The sequence below is a fragment of the Schistocerca serialis genome, chromosome 2 (genome assembly GCF_023864345.2).
Source record: "Schistocerca serialis cubense isolate TAMUIC-IGC-003099 chromosome 2, iqSchSeri2.2, whole genome shotgun sequence".
Classification (NCBI taxonomy): Eukaryota; Metazoa; Arthropoda; class Insecta; order Orthoptera; family Acrididae; genus Schistocerca; species Schistocerca serialis.
This window is the reverse complement of record NC_064639.1, coordinates 80,618,434-80,638,276: the sequence shown is the minus strand read 5'-3', so window position 1 is coordinate 80,638,276 and position 19,843 is coordinate 80,618,434.

Genomic DNA, 19,843 nt, shown 5'->3' with positions numbered 1-19,843 from the left:
ACACCCTAATTTTCTTTGAGTTAAACTTCTCCTGTGAGTCCAGTTTTAGATTCCGATGCTTCACTTCAGGTGTACTGTATCCCTTGGACCTTCTTATTGCCGATGAAACACAGAAATAGCATCCGAATTTAATACAAAAGGTACAATGCCGACTTAAGTAGAAGAGGACTGACACTCTACATTTCTGTGATTTGAACCTCTCCTGTGAGTCCAGTTTAGATTCAGATGCCTCACATCAGGTTTACTGTATACCTTGGACCTTCTTATTGACGATGAAACACAGAAATTGCATCCGAATTTTATACAAAAGGCACAATGCCGACTTAAGTACAAGAGGACAGACACTCTAACTTTCTTTTTTTTAAAACTCTCCTGTGAGTCCAGTTTTAGATTCCGATGATTCACTTCAGGTTTACTGTATACCTTGGACCGACTTATTGACGATGAAACACAGAAATTGCATCCGAATTTAATACAAAACGCAAAAAGCCGACTTAAGTAGAAGAGTACTGACACTCTAATTTTCCATGATTTGAACCTTTCCTGTGAGTCCACTTTTAGATTCTGATGATTCACTCCAGGTTTAGTGTATACCTTTGACCTTCTTATTGATGATGAAACACAGATATGGCATCCGAATTTAATACAAAAGGCACAATGCCGACTTAAGTACAATATGTCTCACACTCTAACTTTCTATGGTTTGAACCTCTATTGTGAGTCCGGTTTTAGATTCCCATGCTTCACTTCAGGGTTACTGTATACCTTGGACCTTCTTATTGACGTTGAAACACAGAAATAGCATCCGAATTTATTACTAAAGGCACAATGCCGACTTAAGTAGAAGGGGACTGACACTCTAACTTTCTATGATTTGAACCTTTCCTGTGAGTCCAGTTTTAGATTCCGATAATTCACTTCAGGTTTACTGTATACCTTGGACCTTCTTATTAACGATGAAACACAGAAATAGCATCCGAATTTATTACTAAAGGCACAATGCCGACTTAAGTAGAAGGGGACTGACACTCTAACTTTCTATGATTTGAACCTTTCCTGTGAGTCCAGTTTTAGATTCCGATAATTCACTTCAGGTTTACTGTATACCTTGGACCTTCTTATTAACGGTGAAACACAGAAATTGCATTCGAATTTTATACAAAAGGCAAAATGCCGACTTAAGTACAAGAGGTCTGACACTCTAAGTTTCTATGACTTGAGCCCCTCCTGTGAGTCCAGTTTTAGATTCCGATGTTCCACTTCCGGTTTACAGTATACCTTGGAGCTTCTTATTGACGATGAAACACAGAAATTGCATCCGAATTTAATACAAAAGGCACGATGCATACTTAAGTACAAGAGGACTGACACTCTAACTTTCTATGATTTGAACCTCTCCTGAGGGTCCAGTTTTACATTAAGATGCTTCACTTTAGGTTTACTGTATACCTTGAACCTTCTTAATGACGATGAATCACAGAAATTGTATCCGAATTTAATACAAAAGGCACAATGCCGACTTAAGTAGAAGAGGACTGACACTCTACATTTCTGTGATTTGAACCTCTCCTGTGAGTCCAGTTTAGATTCAGATGCCTCACATCAGGTTTACTGTATACCTTGGACCTTCTTATTGACGATGAAACACAGAAATTGCATCCGAATTTAATACAAAAGGCACAATGCCGACTTAAGTACAAGAGGACTGACACCCTAAATTTCTATGATTTGAACCTCTCCTGTGAGTCCAGTTATAGATTCCGATGTTTCAATTCGGATTTACTGTATCCCTTGGTCGTTCTTATTGACGATGAAAAACAGAAATTGCATCCGACTTTAATACAAAAGGCACAATGCCGACTTAAGTACAAGAGGAGTGACACTCTAACTCTCTATGATTTGAACCTCTCCTGTGAGTCCACTTTGAGATTCTGATGCTTTACTTCAGGTTTACTGTATCCCTTGGTCCTTCTTATTGACGAAGAAACACAGAAATTGCATCCGAATTTAATACAAAAGGCACATTGCCGACTTAAGTAAATGAGGACTGACACTCTAACTGTCTTTGATTTAAACTTCTCCTGTGAATCCAGTTTTAGATTCCGATGCTTCACTTCAGGTGTACTGTATCCCTTGGACCTTCTTATTGCCGATGAAACACAGAAATTGTATCTGATTTTAATACAAAAGGCACAATGCCGAATCAAGTAGAAGAAGACTGACACTCTAAATTTCAATAATTTTAACCTCTCCTGTGAGTCCAGTTTTAGATTCTGATGCTTCATTTCGGGTTTACTGTATCCCTTGGGCCTTCTTATTGACGATGAAACACAGAAATTGCATCCGAATTTAATACAAAAGGTACAATGCCGACTTAAGTACAAGAGGGCTGACACTCTAAGTTTCTATGAATTGAACCCCTCCTGTGAGTCCAGTTATGCGATTCCGATGTTCCACTTCCGGTTTACTGTATACCTTGGAGCTTCTTATTGACGATGAAACACAGAAATTGCATCCGAATTTAATACAAAAGGCACGATGCATACTTAAGTACAAGAGGACTGACACTCTAACTTTCTATGATTTGAACCTCTCCTGAGAGTCCAGTTTTAGATTCCGATGCTTCACTTTAGGTTTACTGTATACCTTGGACCTTCTTATTGACGATGAAACACAGAAATTGTATCCGAATTTAATACAAAAGGCACGATGCATACTTAAGTAGAAGAGGACTGACACTCTACATTTCTATGATTTCAACCTATCCTGTGAGTCCAGTTTTGGATTCCGATGCTTCATTTCAGGTTTAATGTATCCCTTGGACTTTCTTATTGACGATGAAACACAGAAATTGTATCCGATTTTAATACAAAAGGCACAATGCCGAATCAAGTAGACGAGGACTGACACTCTAAATTTTAATGATTTTAACCTCTCCTGTGAGTCCAGGTTTAGATTCTGATGCTACATTTCGGGTTTACTGTATCCCTTGGGCCTTCTTATTGACGATGAAACACAGAAATTGCATCCGAATTTAATACAAAAGGTACAATTTCGACTTAAGTGCAAGAGGAGTGACACTCTAACTTTATATGATTTGAACCTCTCCTGTGAGTCCACTTTTACATTCGGATGCTTCATATCAGGTTTACTGTATACCTTGGACCTTCTTATTGACGATGAAACACAGAAATTGCATCCGAATTTCTTACAAAAGGCACAATGCCGACTTAAGTACAAGAGGACAGACACTCAAACTTCCTTTGATATAAACCTGTCCTGTGAGTCCAGTTTTAGATTCCGTAGCTTCACTTCAGGTTTACTGTATACCTTGGACCTTGTTATTGACGATGAAACACAGAAATTGCATCTGAATTTAATACAAAAGGCACAATGCCGACATAAGTACAAGAGGGCCGACACTCTAATTTTCTTTGATTTAAACCGCTCCTGTGAGTCCAGTTTTAGATTCCGATGCTTCACTTCAGGTTTACTGTATACCTTGGACCTGCTTATTGACGATGAATCACAGATATTGCATTCGAATTTTGTACAAAAGGCACAATGCCGACTTAAGTACAAGAGGGCTGACACTCTAAGTTTCTATGACTTGAAACCCTCCTGTGAGTCCAGTTTTAGATTCCCATGCTTCACTTCAGGTTTACTGTATACCTTGGACATTTTTATTGACGATGAAACACATAAATTGCATCCGAATTTAATAGAAAAGGCACAATGCCGACTTAAGTACAAGAGGACTGACACCCTAAATTTCTATGATTTGAACCTCTCCTGTGAGTCCAGTTATAGATTCCGATGCTTCACTTCGGATTTACTGTATCCCTTGGTCCTTCTTATTGACGATGAAAAACAGAAATTGCATCCGACTTTAATACAAAAGGCACAATGCCGACTTAAGTACAAGAGGAGTGACACTCTAACTTTCTATGATTTGAACCTCTCCTGTGAGTCCACTTTGAGATTCTGATGCTTTACTTCAGGTTTACTGTATCCCTTAGTCCTTCTTATTGACGAAGAAACACAGAAATTGCATCCGAATTTAATACAAAAGGCACATTGCCGACTTAAGTAAATGAGGACTGACACTCTAACTGTCTTTGATTTAAACTTCTCCTATGAGTCCAGCATTAGATTCCGATGCTTCACTTCAGGTGTACTGTATCCCTTGGACCTTCTTATTGCCGATGAAACACAGAAATAGCATCCGAATTTAATACAAAAGGTACAATGTCGACTTAAGTACAAGAGGAGTGACACTCTAACTTTCTATGATTTGAACCTCTCCTGTGTGTCCAGTTTTAGATTCGGATGCTTCACATCAGGTTTACTGTATACCTTGGACCCTCTTATTGACGATGAGACACAGAAATTGCATCCGAATTTATTGCAAAATGCACAATGCCGACATAAGTACACGCGGACTGACACTATAATTTTCTATGATTTGAACCTCTCCTGTGAGTCGAGTTTTTAATTCCGATGCTTCACTTCAGGTTAACTTTATCCCTTGGACCTTCTTATTGACGATGAAACACAGAAATTGCATACGAATTTAATACAAAAGGCGCAATTCCGATTTAAGTACCAGAGGACAGAACCTCTAACTTTCTTTGATATAAACCTCTCCTGTGAGTCCAGTTTTAGATTCCGATGCTTAACTTCAGGTTTACTGTATACCTTGGACCCTCTTATTGACGATGAACACAGAAATTGCATCTGAATTTAATACAAAAGGCACAATGCCGACTTATGTACAAGAGGACATACACCCTAATTTTCTTTGAGTTAAACCTCTCCTGTGAGTCCAGTTTAGATTCCGATGCTTAACTTCAGGTTTACTGTATACCTTGGACCCTCTTATTGACGATGAACACAGAAATTGCATCTGAATTTAATACAAAAGGCACAATGCCGACTTATGTACAAGAGGACATACACCCTAATTTTCTTTGAGTTAAACTTCTCCTGTGAGTCCAGTTTTAGATTCCGATGCTTCACTTCAGGTGTACTGTATCCCTTGGACCTTCTTATTGCCGATGAAACACAGAAATAGCATCCGAATTTAATACAAAAGGTACAATGCCGACTTAAGTAGAAGAGGACTGACACTCTACATTTCTGTGATTTGAACCTCTCCTGTGAGTCCAGTTTAGATTCAGATGCCTCACATCAGGTTTACTGTATACCTTGGACCTTCATATTGACGATGAAACACAGAAATTGCATCCGAATTTTATACAAAAGGCACAATGCCGACTTAAGTACAAGAGGACAGACACTCTAACTTTCTTTGTTTTAAAACTCTCCTGTGAGTCCAGTTTTAGATTCCGATGATTCACTTCAGGTTTACTGTATACCTTGGACCGACTTATTGACGATGAAACACAGAAATTGCATCCGAATTTAATACAAAACGCAAAAAGCCGACTTAAGTAGAAGAGTACTGACACTCTAATTTTCCATGATTTGAACCTTTCCTGTGAGTCCACTTTTAGATTCTGATGATTCACTCCAGGTTTAGTGTATACCTTTGACCTTCTTATTGATGATGAAACACAGATATGGCATCCGAATTTAATACAAAAGGCACAATGCCGACTTAAGTACAATATGTCTCACACTCTAACTTTCTATGATTTGAACCTCTATTGTGAGTCCGGTTTTAGATTCCCATGCTTCACTTCAGGGTTACTGTATACCTTGGACCTTCTTATTGACGTTGAAACACAGAAATAGCATCCGAATTTATTACTAAAGGCACAATGCCGACTTAAGTAGAAGGGGACTGACACTCTAACTTTCTATGATTTGAACCTTTCCTGTGAGTCCAGTTTTAGATTCCGATAATTCACTTCAGGTTTACTGTATACCTTGGACCTTCTTATTAACGATGAAACACAGAAATAGCATCCGAATTTATTACTAAAGGCACAATGCCGACTTAAGTAGAAGGGGACTGACACTCTAACTTTCTATGATTTGAACCTTTCCTGTGAGTCCAGTTTTAGATTCCGATAATTCACTTCAGGTTTACTGTATACCTTGGACCTTCTTATTAACGATGAAACACAGAAATTGCATTCGAATTTTATACAAAAGGCAAAATGCCGACTTAAGTACAAGAGGTCTGACACTCTAAGTTTCTATGACTTGAGCCCCTCCTGTGAGTCCAGTTTTAGATTCCGATGTTCCACTTCCGGTTTACAGTATACCTTGGAGCTTCTTATTGACGATGAAACACAGAAATTGCATCCGAATTTAATACAAAAGGCACGATGCATACTTAAGTACAAGAGGCCTGACACTCTAACTTTCTATGATTTGAACCTTTCCTGTGAGTCCAGTTTTAGATTCCGATAATTCACTTCAGGTTTACTGTATACCTTGGACCTTCTTATTAACGATGAAACACAGAAATAGCATCCGAATTTAATACAAAAGGCACAATGCCGACTTAAGTAGAAGAGGACTGACACTCTACATTTCTGTGATTTGAACCTCTCCTGTGAGTCGAGTTTAGATTCAGATGCCTCACATCAGGTTTACTGTATACCTTGGACCTTCTTATTGACGATGAAACACAGAAATTGCATCCGAATTTAATACAAAAGGCACAATGCCGACTTAAGTACAAGAGGACAGACACTCTAACTTTCTTTGATTTAAAACTCTCCTGTGAGTCCAGTTTAAGATTCCGATGCTTCACTTCAGGTTTACTGTATACCTTGGACCTGCTTATTGACGATGAATCACAGATATTGCATTCGAATTTTATACAAAAGGCACAATGCCGACTTAAGTACAAGAGGGGTGACACTCTAAGTTTCTATGACTTGAAAACCTCCTGTGAGTCCAGTTTTAGATTCCCATGCTTCACTTCAGGTTTACTGATTACCTTGGACCGTTTTATTGACGATGAAACACACAAATTGCATCCGAATTTAATAGAAAAGGCACAATGCCGACTTAAGTACAAGAGGACTGACACCCTAAATTTCTATGATTTGAACCTCTCCTGTGAGTCCAGTTATAGATTCCGATGTTTCACTTCGGATTTACTGTGTCCCTTGGTCGTTCTTATTGACGATGAAAAACAGAAATTGCATCCGACTTTAATACAAAAGGCACAATGCCGACTTAAGTACAAGAGGAGTGACACTCTAACTCTCTATGATTTGAACCTCTCCTGTGAGTCCACTTTGAGATTCTGTTGCTTTACTTCAGGTTTACTGTATCCCTTGGTCCTTCTTATTGACGAAGAAACACAGAAATTGCATCCGAATTTAATACAAAAGGCACATTGCCGACTTAAGTAAATGAGGACTGACACTCTAACTGTCTTTGATTTAAACTTCTCCTGTGAATCCAGTTTTAGATTCCGATGCTTCACTTCAGGTGTACTGTATCCCTTGGACCTTCTTATTGCCGATGAAACACAGAAATAGCATCCGAATTTAATACAAAAGGTACAATGTCGACTTAAGTACAAGAGGAGTGACACTCTAACTTTCTATGATTTGAACCTCTCCTGTGTGTCCAGTTTTAGATTCGGATGCTTCACATCAGGTTTACTGTATACCTTGGACCCTCTTATTGACGATGAAACACAGAAATTGCATCCGAATTTATTACAAAATGCACAATGCCGACATAAGTACACGCGGACTGACACTATAATTTCCTATGATTTGAACCTCTCCTGTGAGTCGAGTTTTTAATTCCGATGCTTCACTTCAGGTTAACTTTATCCCTTGGACCTTCTTATTGACGATGAAACACAGAAATTGCATACGAATTTAATACAAAAGGCGCAATTCCGATTTAAGTACCAGAGGACAGAACCTCTAACTTTCTTTGATTTAAACCTCTCCTGTGAGTCCAGTTTTAGATTCCGATGCTTAACTTCAGGGTTACTGTATACCTTGGACCCTCTTATTGACGATGAACACAGAAATTGCATCTGAATTTAATACAAAACGCACAATGCCGACTTATGTACAAGAGGACATACACCCTAATTTTCTTTGAGTTAAACCTCTCCTGTTAGTCCAGTTTTAGATTCCGATGCTTAACTTCAGGTTTACTGTATACCTTGGACCCTCTTATTGACGATGAACACAGAAATTGCATCTGAATTTAATACAAAAGGCACAATGCCGACATATGTACAAGAGGACATACACCCTAATTTTCTTTGAGTTAAACTTCTCCTGTGAGTCCAGTTTTAGATTCCGATGCTTCACTTCAGGTGTACTGTATCCCTTGGACCTTCTTATTGCCGATGAAACACAGAAATAGCATCCGAATTTAATACAAAAGGTACAATGCCGACTTAAGTACAAGAGGACTGACACTCTACATTTCTGTGATTTGAACCTCTCCTGTGAGTCCAGTTTAGATTCAGATGCCTCACATCAGGTTTACTGTATACCTTGGACCTTCTTATTGACGATGAAACACAGAAATTGCATCCGAATTTAATACAAAAGGCACAATGCCGACTTAAGTACAAGAGGACAGACACTCTAACTTTCTTTGATTTAAAACTCTCCTGTGAGTCCAGTTTTAGATTCCGATGCTTCAATTCAGGTTTACTGTATACCTTGGACCGACTTATTGACGATGAAACACAGAAATTGCATCCGAATTTAATACAAAACGCAAAAAGCCGACTTAAGTAGAAGAGTACTGACACTCTAATTTTCCATGATTTGAACCTTTCCTGTGAGTCCACTATTAGATTCTGATGATTCACTCCAGGTTTACTGTATACCTTTGACCTTCTTATTGATGATGAAACACAGATATGGCATCCGAATTTAATACAAAAGGCACAATGCCGACTTAAGTACAATATGTCTCACACTCTAACTTTCTATGATTTGAACCTCTATTGTGAGTCCGGTTTTAGATTCCCATGCTTCACTTCAGGGTTACTGTATACCTTGGACCTTCTTATTGACGTTGAAACACAGAAATAGCATCCGAATTTATTACTAAAGGCACAATGCCGACTTAAGTAGAAGGGGACTGACACTCTAACTTTCTATGATTTGAACCTTTCCTGTGAGTCCAGTTTTAGATTCCGATAATTCACTTCAGGTTTACTGTATACCTTGGACCTTCTTATTTACGATGAAACACAGAAATTGCATTCGAATTTTATACAAAAGGCACAATGCCGACTTAAGTACAAGAGCGCTGACACTCTAAGTTTCTACGACTTGAACCTCCCCGGTGAGTCCAGTTTTAGATTCCGATGATTCACTTCAGGTTTAATATATACCTCGGACCTTCTTATTGACGATGAAACACAGAAATTGAATCCGAATTTTATACAAAAGGCACAATGCCGACTTAAGTAGAAGAGGACTGACACTCTAACTTTCTATGATTTGAACCTTTCCTGTGAGTCCAGTATTAGATTCCGATAATTCACTTCAGGTTTACTGTATACCTTGGACCTTCTTATTAACGATGAAACACAGAAATAGCATCCGAATTTATTACTAAAGGCACAATGCCGACTTAAGTAGAAGGGGACTGACACTCTAACTTTCTATGATTTGAACCTTTCCTGTGAGTCCAGTTTTAGATTCCGATAATTCACTTCAGGTTTACTGTATACCTTGGACCTTCTTATTAACGATGAAACACAGAAATTGCATTCGAATTTTATACAAAAGGCACAATGCCGACTTAAGTACAAGAGGACTGACACTCTAACTTTCTATGATTTGCACCTCTCCTGTGATTCCAGTTTTAGAGTCGGATGCTTCCCTTTAGGTTTACTGTATACCTTGGACTTCTTATTGACGTTGAAACACAGAAATAGCATCCGAATTTATTACTAAAGGCACAATGCCGACTTAAGTAGAAGGGGACTGACACTCTAACTTTCTATGATTTGAACCTTTCCTGTGAGTCCAGTTTTAGATTCCGATAATTCACTTCAGGTTTACTGTATACCTTGGACCTTCTTATTAACGATGAAACACAGAAATTGCATTCGAATTTTATACAAAAGGCACAATGCCGACTTAAGTACAAGAGCGCTGACACTCTAAGTTTCTATGACTTGAACCTCTCCGGTGAGTCCAGTTTTAGATTCCGATGATTCACTTCAGGTTTAATATATACCTCGGACCTTCTTATTGACGATGAAACACAGAAATTGAATCCGAATTTTATACAAAAGGCACAATGCCGACTTAAGTAGAAGGGGACTGACACTCTAAATTTCTATGATTTTAACCTCTCCTGTTAGTCCAGTTTTAGATTCCGATGCTTCATTTCGGGTTTACTGTATCCCTTGGACCTTCTTATTGACGATGAAACACATCAATTGTATCCGAATTTAATACAAAAGGCACAATGCCGACTCAAGTAGAAGAGGACTGACACTCTAAATATCAATGATTTTAACCTCTCCAGTGAGTCCAGTTTTAGATTCGGATGCTTCACATCAGGTTTACTGTATACCTTGGACCCTCTTATTGACGATGAAACACAGAAATTACATCTGAATTTAATACAAAAGGCACAATGCCGACTTAAGTACAAGAGGACAGACACTCTAATTTTCTTTGAGTTAAACCTCTCCTGTGAGTCCAGTTTTAGATTCCGATGCTTCACTTCAGGTTTACTGTATACCTTGGACCTTCTTATTGACGATGAATCACAGAAATTGCATTCGAATTTTATACAAAAGGCAAAATGCCGACTTAAGTACAAGAGGTCTGACACTCTAAGTTTCTATGACTTGAACCCCTCCTGTGAGTCCAGTTTTAGATTCCGATGTTCCACTTCCGGTTTACAGTATACCTTGGAGCTTCTTATTGACGATGAAACACAGAAATTGCATCCGAATTTAAAACAAAAGGCACGATGCATAATTAAGTACAAGAGGACTGACACTCTAACTTTCTGTGATTTGAACCTCTCCTGAGAGTCCAGTTTTAGATTAAGATGCTTCACTTTAGGTTTACTGTATACCTTGAACCCTCTTAATGACGATGAATCACAGAAATTGTATCCGATTTTAATACAAAAGGCACAATGCCGACTTAAGTAGAAGAGGACTGACACTCTACATTTCTGTGATTTGAACCTCTCCTGTGAGTCCAGTTTAGATTCAGATGCTTCACATCAGGTTTACTGTATACCTTGGACCTTCTTATTGACGATGAAACACAGAAATTGCATCCGAATTTAATACAAAAGGCACAATGCCGACTTAAGTACAAGAGGACTGACACTCTAACTTTCTGTGATTTGAACCTCTCCTGAGAGTCCAGTTTTAGATTAAGATGCTTCACTTTAGGTTTACTGTATACCTTGAACCCTCTTAATGACGATGAATCACAGAAATTGTATCCGATTTTAATACAAAAGGCACAATGCCGACTTAAGTAGAAGAGGACTGACACTCTACATTTCTGTGATTTGAACCTCTCCTGTGAGTCCAGTTTTAGATTCTGATGCTTCACTTCAGGTTTACTGTATACCTAGGACCTTCTTATTCATGACCAAACACAGAAATTGCATCCGAATTTAATACAAAAGGCACAATGCCGACTTAAGAACAAGAGGACTGACACTCTAACTTTCTATGTTTTGAACCTGTCCCGTTAGTCCAGTTTTAAATTCCGCTGCTTCACTTCAGGTTAACTGTATCCCTTGGACCTTCTTATTGGCGATGAAACACAGAAATTGCATCCGAATTTAATTCAAATGGCACAATGCCGACTTAAGTACAAGAGGACTGACACACTAACCTTCTATAATTTGAACCTCTCCTGTGAGTCCAGTTTTAGATTCCGATGCTTCACTTCAGGTTTACAGTATACCTAAGACGTTCTTATTGACGATGAAACACTGAAATTGCATCCGAATTTAATACAAAAGGCACAATGCCGACTTAAGTACAAGAGGACTGACACTCTAACGTTGTATGATTTGGACCTCTCCTGTGAGTCCAGTTTTAGATTCCGATGCTTCACTTCAGGTTAACAGTTAACCTTGGACCTTCTTCTTGACGATGAAACACAGAAATTGCATCCGAATTTAATACAAAAGGCACACTGACGAGATAAGTACAAGAGGACTGACACTCTAACCTTCTATTATTTGAACCTATCCTGTGAGTCCAGTTTTAGATTCCGTTGCTTCACTTCAGGTTAACTGTATCCCTTGGACCTTCTTATTGACGATGAAACACAGTAATTGCATCCGAATTTAATACAAAAGGCACAATGCCGACTTAAGTACAAGAGGACAGAACCTCTAACTTTCTTTGATTAAAGCCTGTCCTGTGAGTCCAGTTTTAGATTCCGATGCTTCACTTCAGGTTTACTTTGTACCTTGGACCTTCTTATTGACGTTGAAACACAGAAATAGCATCCGAATTTATTACTAAAGGCACAATGCCGACTTAAGTAGAAGAGGACCGACACTCTTACTTTCTATGACTTGAACCTTTCCTGTGAGTCCAGTTTTAGATTCCGGTGATTCACTTTAGGTTTACTGTATACCTTGGACCTTCTTATTGACGATGAAACACAGACATTGCATCCGAATTTTATACAAAAGGCACAATGCCGACTTAAGTACAAGAGGGCTGACACTCTAAGTTTCTATGACTTGAACCTCTCCTGTGAGTCCAGTTTTAGATTACGATGTTCCACTTCCGGTTTACTGTATACCTTGGAGCTTCTTATTGACGATGAAACACAGAAATTGCATCCGAATGTAATACAAAAGGCACGATGCAAACTTAAGTACAAGAGGACTGACACTCTAATTTTCTATGATTTGAACCTCTGCTGAGAGTCCAGTTTTAGATTCCGATGCTTCACTTCAGGTTTACTGTATACCTTGGACCATCTTATTGACGATGAAACACAGATTATTGTATCCGAATTTTATACAAAAGGCACAATGCCGACTTAAGTAGAAGAGGACTGACACTCTAAATTTCTATGATTTAAACCTCTCCTGTGAGTCCAGTTTTAAATTCCGATGCTTCATTTCAGGTTTACTGTATCCCTTGGACCTTCTTATTGACGATGAAGCACAGAAATTGTATCCGAATTTAATACAAAAGGCACAATGCCGACTCAAGTAGAAGAGGACTGACACTCTAAATTTCAATGATTTTAACCTCTCCTGTGAGTCCAGTTTTAGATTCTGATGCTTCATTTCGGGTTTACTGTATCCCTTGGACCTTCTTATTGACGATGAAACACAGAAATTGCATCCGAATTTAATACAAAAGGTACATTGCCGACTTAAGTACAAGATGGCTGACACTCTAAGTTTCTATGAATTGAACCCCTCCTGTGAGTCCAGTTTTTCGATTCTGATGTTCCACTTCCGGTTTACTGTATAAATTGGTGCTTCTTATTGACGATGAAACACAGAAATTGCATCCGAATTTAATACAAAAGGCACGATGCATACTTAAGTAAAAGAGGACTGACATTCTAACTTTCTATGATTTGAACCTCTCCTGAGAGTCCAGTTTTAGATTCCGATGCTTCACTTTAGGTTTACTGTATACCTTGGACCTTCTTATTGACGATGAAACACAGAAATTGTATCCGAATTCAATACAAAAGGCACAATGCCGACTTAAGTAGAAGAGGACTGACACTCTACATTTCTATGATTTCATCCTCTCCTGTGAGTCCAGTTTTAGATTCGGATGCTTCATTTTAGGTTTAATGTATCCCTTGGACCTTCTTATTGACGATGAAACACAGAAATTGTATCCGATTTTAATACAAAAGGCACAACGCCGACTCAAGTAGAAGAGGACTGACACTCTAACTTTCTATGATTTGAACCTCTCCTGTGAATCCAATTTTAGATTCGGATGCTTCATATCAGGTTTACTGTATACCTTGGACCTTCTTATTGACGATGAAACACAGAAATTGCATCCGAATTTAATACAAAAAGCACAATGCAGACTTAAGTACAAGAGGACTGACATTCTAACTTTCTATGATTTGAACCTCTCCTGTGAGTCCAGTTTTAGATTCGGATGCTTCACATCAGGTTTACTGTATACCTTGGACCCTCTTATTGACGATGAAACACAGAAATTGCATCTGAATTTAATACAAAAGGCACAATGCCGACTTAAGTACAAGAGGACAGACACTCTAATTTTCTTTGAGTTAAACCTCTCCTGTGAGTCCAGTTTTAGATTCCGATGCTTCACTTCAGGTTTACTGTATACCTTGGACCTTCTTATTGACGATGAATCACAGAAATTGCATTCGAATTTTATACAAAAGGCAAAATGCCGACTTAAGTACAAGAGGTCTGACACTCTAAGTTTCTATGACTTGAACCCCTCCTGTGAGTCCAGTTTTAGATTCCGATGTTCCACTTCCGGTTTACAGTATACCTTGGAGCTTCTTATTGACGATGAAACACAGAAATTGCATCCGAATTTAATACAAAAGGCACGATGCATACTTAAGTACAAGAGGACTGACACTCTAACTTTCTATGATTTGAACCTCTCCTGAGAGTCCAGTTTTAGATTAAGATGCTTCACTTTAAGTTTACTGTATACCTTGAACCTTCTTAATGACGATGAATCACAGAAATTGTATCCGATTTTAATACAAAAGGCACAATGCCGACTTAAGTAGAAGAGGACTGACACTCTACATTTCTGTGATTTGAATCTCTCCTGTGAGTCCAGTTTAGATTCAGATGCTTCACATCAGGTTTACTGTATACCTTGGACCTTCTTATTGACGATGAAACACAGAAATTGCATCCGAATTTAATACAAAATGCACAATGCCGACTTAAGTACAAGAGGACTGACACTCTAACTTTCTTTGATTTAAAACTCTCCTGTGAGTCCAGTTTTAGATTCCGATGCTTCACTTCAGGTTTACTGTATACCTTGAACCTTCTTAATGACGATGAAACACAGAAATTGCATCCGAATTTAATACAAAAAGCACAATGCCGACTTAAGTAGAAGAGTACTGACACTCTAATTTTCCATGATTTGAACCTTTCCTGTGAGTCCACTTTTAGATTCTGATGATTCACTCCAGGTTTACTGTATACCTTTGACCTTCTTATTGATGATGAAACACAGATATGGCATCCGAATTTAATACAAAAGGCACAATGCCGACTTAAGTACAATATGTCTCACACTCTAACTTTCTATGATTTGAACCTCTCCTGTAATTTGAGTTTTAGATTCCGATGCTTCACTTCAGGTTTACTGTATACCTAGGACCTTCTTATTCATGACCAAACACAGAAATTGCATCCGAATTTAATACAAAAGGCACAATGCCGACTTAAGAACAAGAGGACTGACACTCTAACTTTCTATGTTTTGAACCTGTCCCGTTAGTCCAGTTTTAAATTCCGATGCTTCACTTCAGGTTAACTGTATCCCTTGGACCTTCTTATTGGCGATGAAACACAGAAATTGCATCCGAATTTAATTCAAATGGCACAATGCCGACTTAAGTACAAGAGGACTGACACACTAACCTTCTATAATTTGAACCTCTCCTGTGAGTCCAGTTTTAGATTCCGATGCTTCACTTCAGGTTTACAGTATACCTAAGACGTTCTTATTGACGATGAAACACTGAAATTGCATCCGAATGTAATACAAAAGGCACAATGCCGACTTAAGTACAAGAGGACTGACACTCTAACGTTGTATGATTTGAACCTCTCCTGTGAGTCCAGTTTTAGATTCCGATGCTTCACTTCAGGTTAACAGTTTACCTTGGACCTTCTTCTTGACGATGAAACACAGAAATTGCATCCGAATTTAATACAAAAGGCACAATGACGACATAAGTACAAGAGGACTGACACTCTAACCTTCTATTATTTGAACCTATCCTGTGAGTCCAGTTTTAGATTCCGATGCTTCACTTCAGGTTTACTGTATACCTTGGACCTTCTTATTGACGATGAAACACAGAAAGTGCATCCGAATTTAATACAAAAGGCACAATGCCGACTTAAGTACAAGCGGACTTACACTACAACTTTCTATGATTTGAACCTCTCCTGTGAGTCGAGTTTTAGATTCCGTTGCTTCACTTCAGGTTAACTGTATCCCTTGGACCTTCTTATTGACGATGAAACACAGTAATTGCATCCGAATTTAATACAAAAGGCACAATGCCGACTTAAGTACAAGAGGACAGAACCTCTAACTTTCTTTGATTTAAGCCTGTCCTGTGAGTCCAGTTTTAGATTCCGATGCTTCACTTCAGGTTTACTTTATACCTTGGACCTTCTTATTGACGTTGAAACACAGAAATAGCATCCGAATTTATTACTAAAGGCACAATGCCGACTTAAGTAGAAGAGGACCGACACTCTTACTTTCTATGACTTGAACCTTTCCTGTGAGTCCAGTTTTAGATTCCGGTGATTCACTTCAGGTTTACTGTATACCTTGGACCTTCTTATTGACGATGAAACACAGACATTGCATCCGAATTTTATACAAAAGGCACAATGCCGACTTAAGTACAAGAGGGCTGACACTCTAAGTTTCTATGACTTGAACCTCTCCTGTGAGTCCAGTTTTAGATTACGATGTTCCACTTCCGGTTTACTGTATACCTTGGAGCATCTTATTGACGATGAAACACAGAAATTGCATCCGAATGTAATACAAAAGGCACGATGCAAACTTAAGTACAAGAGGACTGACACTCTAATTTTCTATGAGTTGAACCTCTGCTGAGAGTCCAGTTTTAGATTCCGATGCTTCACTTCAGGTTTACTGTATACCTTGGACCATCTTATTGACGATGAAACACAGATTATTGTATCCGAATTTTATACAAAAGGCACAATGCCGACTTAAGTAGAAGAGGACTGACACTCTACATTTCTGTGATTTGAACCTCTCCTGTGAGTCCAGTTTTAGATTCTGATGCTTCACTTCAGGTTTACTGTATACCTAGGACCTTCTTATTCATGACCAAACACAGAAATTGCATCCGAATTTAATACAAAAGGCACAATGCCGACTTAAGAACAAGAGGACTGACACTCTAACTTTCTATGTTTTGAACCTGTCCCGTTAGTCCAGTTTTAAATTCCGCTGCTTCACTTCAGGTTAACTGTATCCCTTGGACCTTCTTATTGGCGATGAAACACAGAAATTGCATCCGAATTTAATTCAAATGGCACAATGCCGACTTAAGTACAAGAGGACTGACACACTAACCTTCTATAATTTGAACCTCTCCTGTGAGTCCAGTTTTAGATTCCGATGCTTCACTTCAGGTTTACAGTATACCTAAGACGTTCTTATTGACGATGAAACACTGAAATTGCATCCGAATTTAATACAAAAGGCACAATGCCGACTTAAGTACAAGAGGACTGACACTCTAACGTTGTATGATTTGGACCTCTCCTGTGAGTCCAGTTTTAGATTCCGATGCTTCACTTCAGGTTAACAGTTAACCTTGGACCTTCTTCTTGACGATGAAACACAGAAATTGCATCCGAATTTAATACAAAAGGCACACTGACGAGATAAGTACAAGAGGACTGACACTCTAACCTTCTATTATTTGAACCTATCCTGTGAGTCCAGTTTTAGATTCCGTTGCTTCACTTCAGGTTAACTGTATCCCTTGGACCTTCTTATTGACGATGAAACACAGTAATTGCATCCGAATTTAATACAAAAGGCACAATGCCGACTTAAGTACAAGAGGACAGAACCTCTAACTTTCTTTGATTAAAGCCTGTCCTGTGAGTCCAGTTTTAGATTCCGATGCTTCACTTCAGGTTTACTTTGTACCTTGGACCTTCTTATTGACGTTGAAACACAGAAATAGCATCCGAATTTATTACTAAAGGCACAATGCCGACTTAAGTAGAAGAGGACCGACACTCTTACTTTCTATGACTTGAACCTTTCCTGTGAGTCCAGTTTTAGATTCCGGTGATTCACTTTAGGTTTACTGTATACCTTGGACCTTCTTATTGACGATGAAACACAGACATTGCATCCGAATTTTATACAAAAGGCACAATGCCGACTTAAGTACAAGAGGGCTGACACTCTAAGTTTCTATGACTTGAACCTCTCCTGTGAGTCCAGTTTTAGATTACGATGTTCCACTTCCGGTTTACTGTATACCTTGGAGCTTCTTATTGACGATGAAACACAGAAATTGCATCCGAATGTAATACAAAAGGCACGATGCAAACTTAAGTACAAGAGGACTGACACTCTAATTTTCTATGATTTGAACCTCTGCTGAGAGTCCAGTTTTAGATTCCGATGCTTCACTTCAGGTTTACTGTATACCTTGGACCATCTTATTGACGATGAAACACAGATTATTGTATCCGAATTTTATACAAAAGGCACAATGCCGACTTAAGTAGAAGAGGACTGACACTCTAAATTTCTATGATTTAAACCTCTCCTGTGAGTCCAGTTTTAAATTCCGATGCTTCATTTCAGGTTTACTGTATCCCTTGGACCTTCTTATTGACGATGAAGCACAGAAATTGTATCCGAATTTAATACAAAAGGCACAATGCCGACTCAAGTAGAAGAGGACTGACACTCTAAATTTCAATGATTTTAACCTCTCCTGTGAGTCCAGTTTTAGATTCTGATGCTTCATTTCGGGTTTACTGTATCCCTTGGACCTTCTTATTGACGATGAAACACAGAAATTGCATCCGAATTTAATACAAAAGGTACATTGCCGACTTAAGTACAAGATGGCTGACACTCTAAGTTTCTATGAATTGAACCCCTCCTGTGAGTCCAGTTTTTCGATTCTGATGTTCCACTTCCGGTTTACTGTATAAATTGGTGCTTCTTATTGACGATGAAACACAGAAATTGCATCCGAATTTAATACAAAAGGCACGATGCATACTTAAGTAAAAGAGGACTGACATTCTAACTTTCTATGATTTGAACCTCTCCTGAGAGTCCAGTTTTAGATTCCGATGCTTCACTTTAGGTTTACTGTATACCTTGGACCTTCTTATTGACGATGAAACACAGAAATTGTATCCGAATTCAATACAAAAGGCACAATGCCGACTTAAGTAGAAGAGGACTGACACTCTACATTTCTATGATTTCATCCTCTCCTGTGAGTCCAGTTTTAGATTCGGATGCTTCATTTTAGGTTTAATGTATCCCTTGGACCTTCTTATTGACGATGAAACACAGAAATTGTATCCGATTTTAATACAAAAGGCACAACGCCGACTCAAGTAGAAGAGGACTGACACTCTAACTTTCTATGATTTGAACCTCTCCTGTGAATCCAATTTTAGATTCGGATGCTTCATATCAGGTTTACTGTATACCTTGGACCTTCTTATTGACGATGAAACACAGAAATTGCATCCGAATTTAATACAAAAAGCACAATGCAGACTTAAGTACAAGAGGACTGACATTCTAACTTTCTATGATTTGAACCTCTCCTGTGAGTCCAGTTTTAGATTCGGATGCTTCACATCAGGTTTACTGTATACCTTGGACCTTCTTATTGACGATGAAACACAGAAATTGCATCTGAATTTAATACAAAAGGCACAATGCCGACTTAAGTACAAGAGGACAGACACTCTAATTTTCTTTGAGTTAAACCTCTCCTGTGAGTCCAGTTTTAGATTCCGATGCTTCACTTCAGGTTTACTGTATACCTTGGACCTTCTTATTGACGATGAATCACAGAAATTGCATTCGAATTTTATACAAAAGGCAAAATGCCGACTTAAGTACAAGAGGTCTGACACTCTAAGTTTC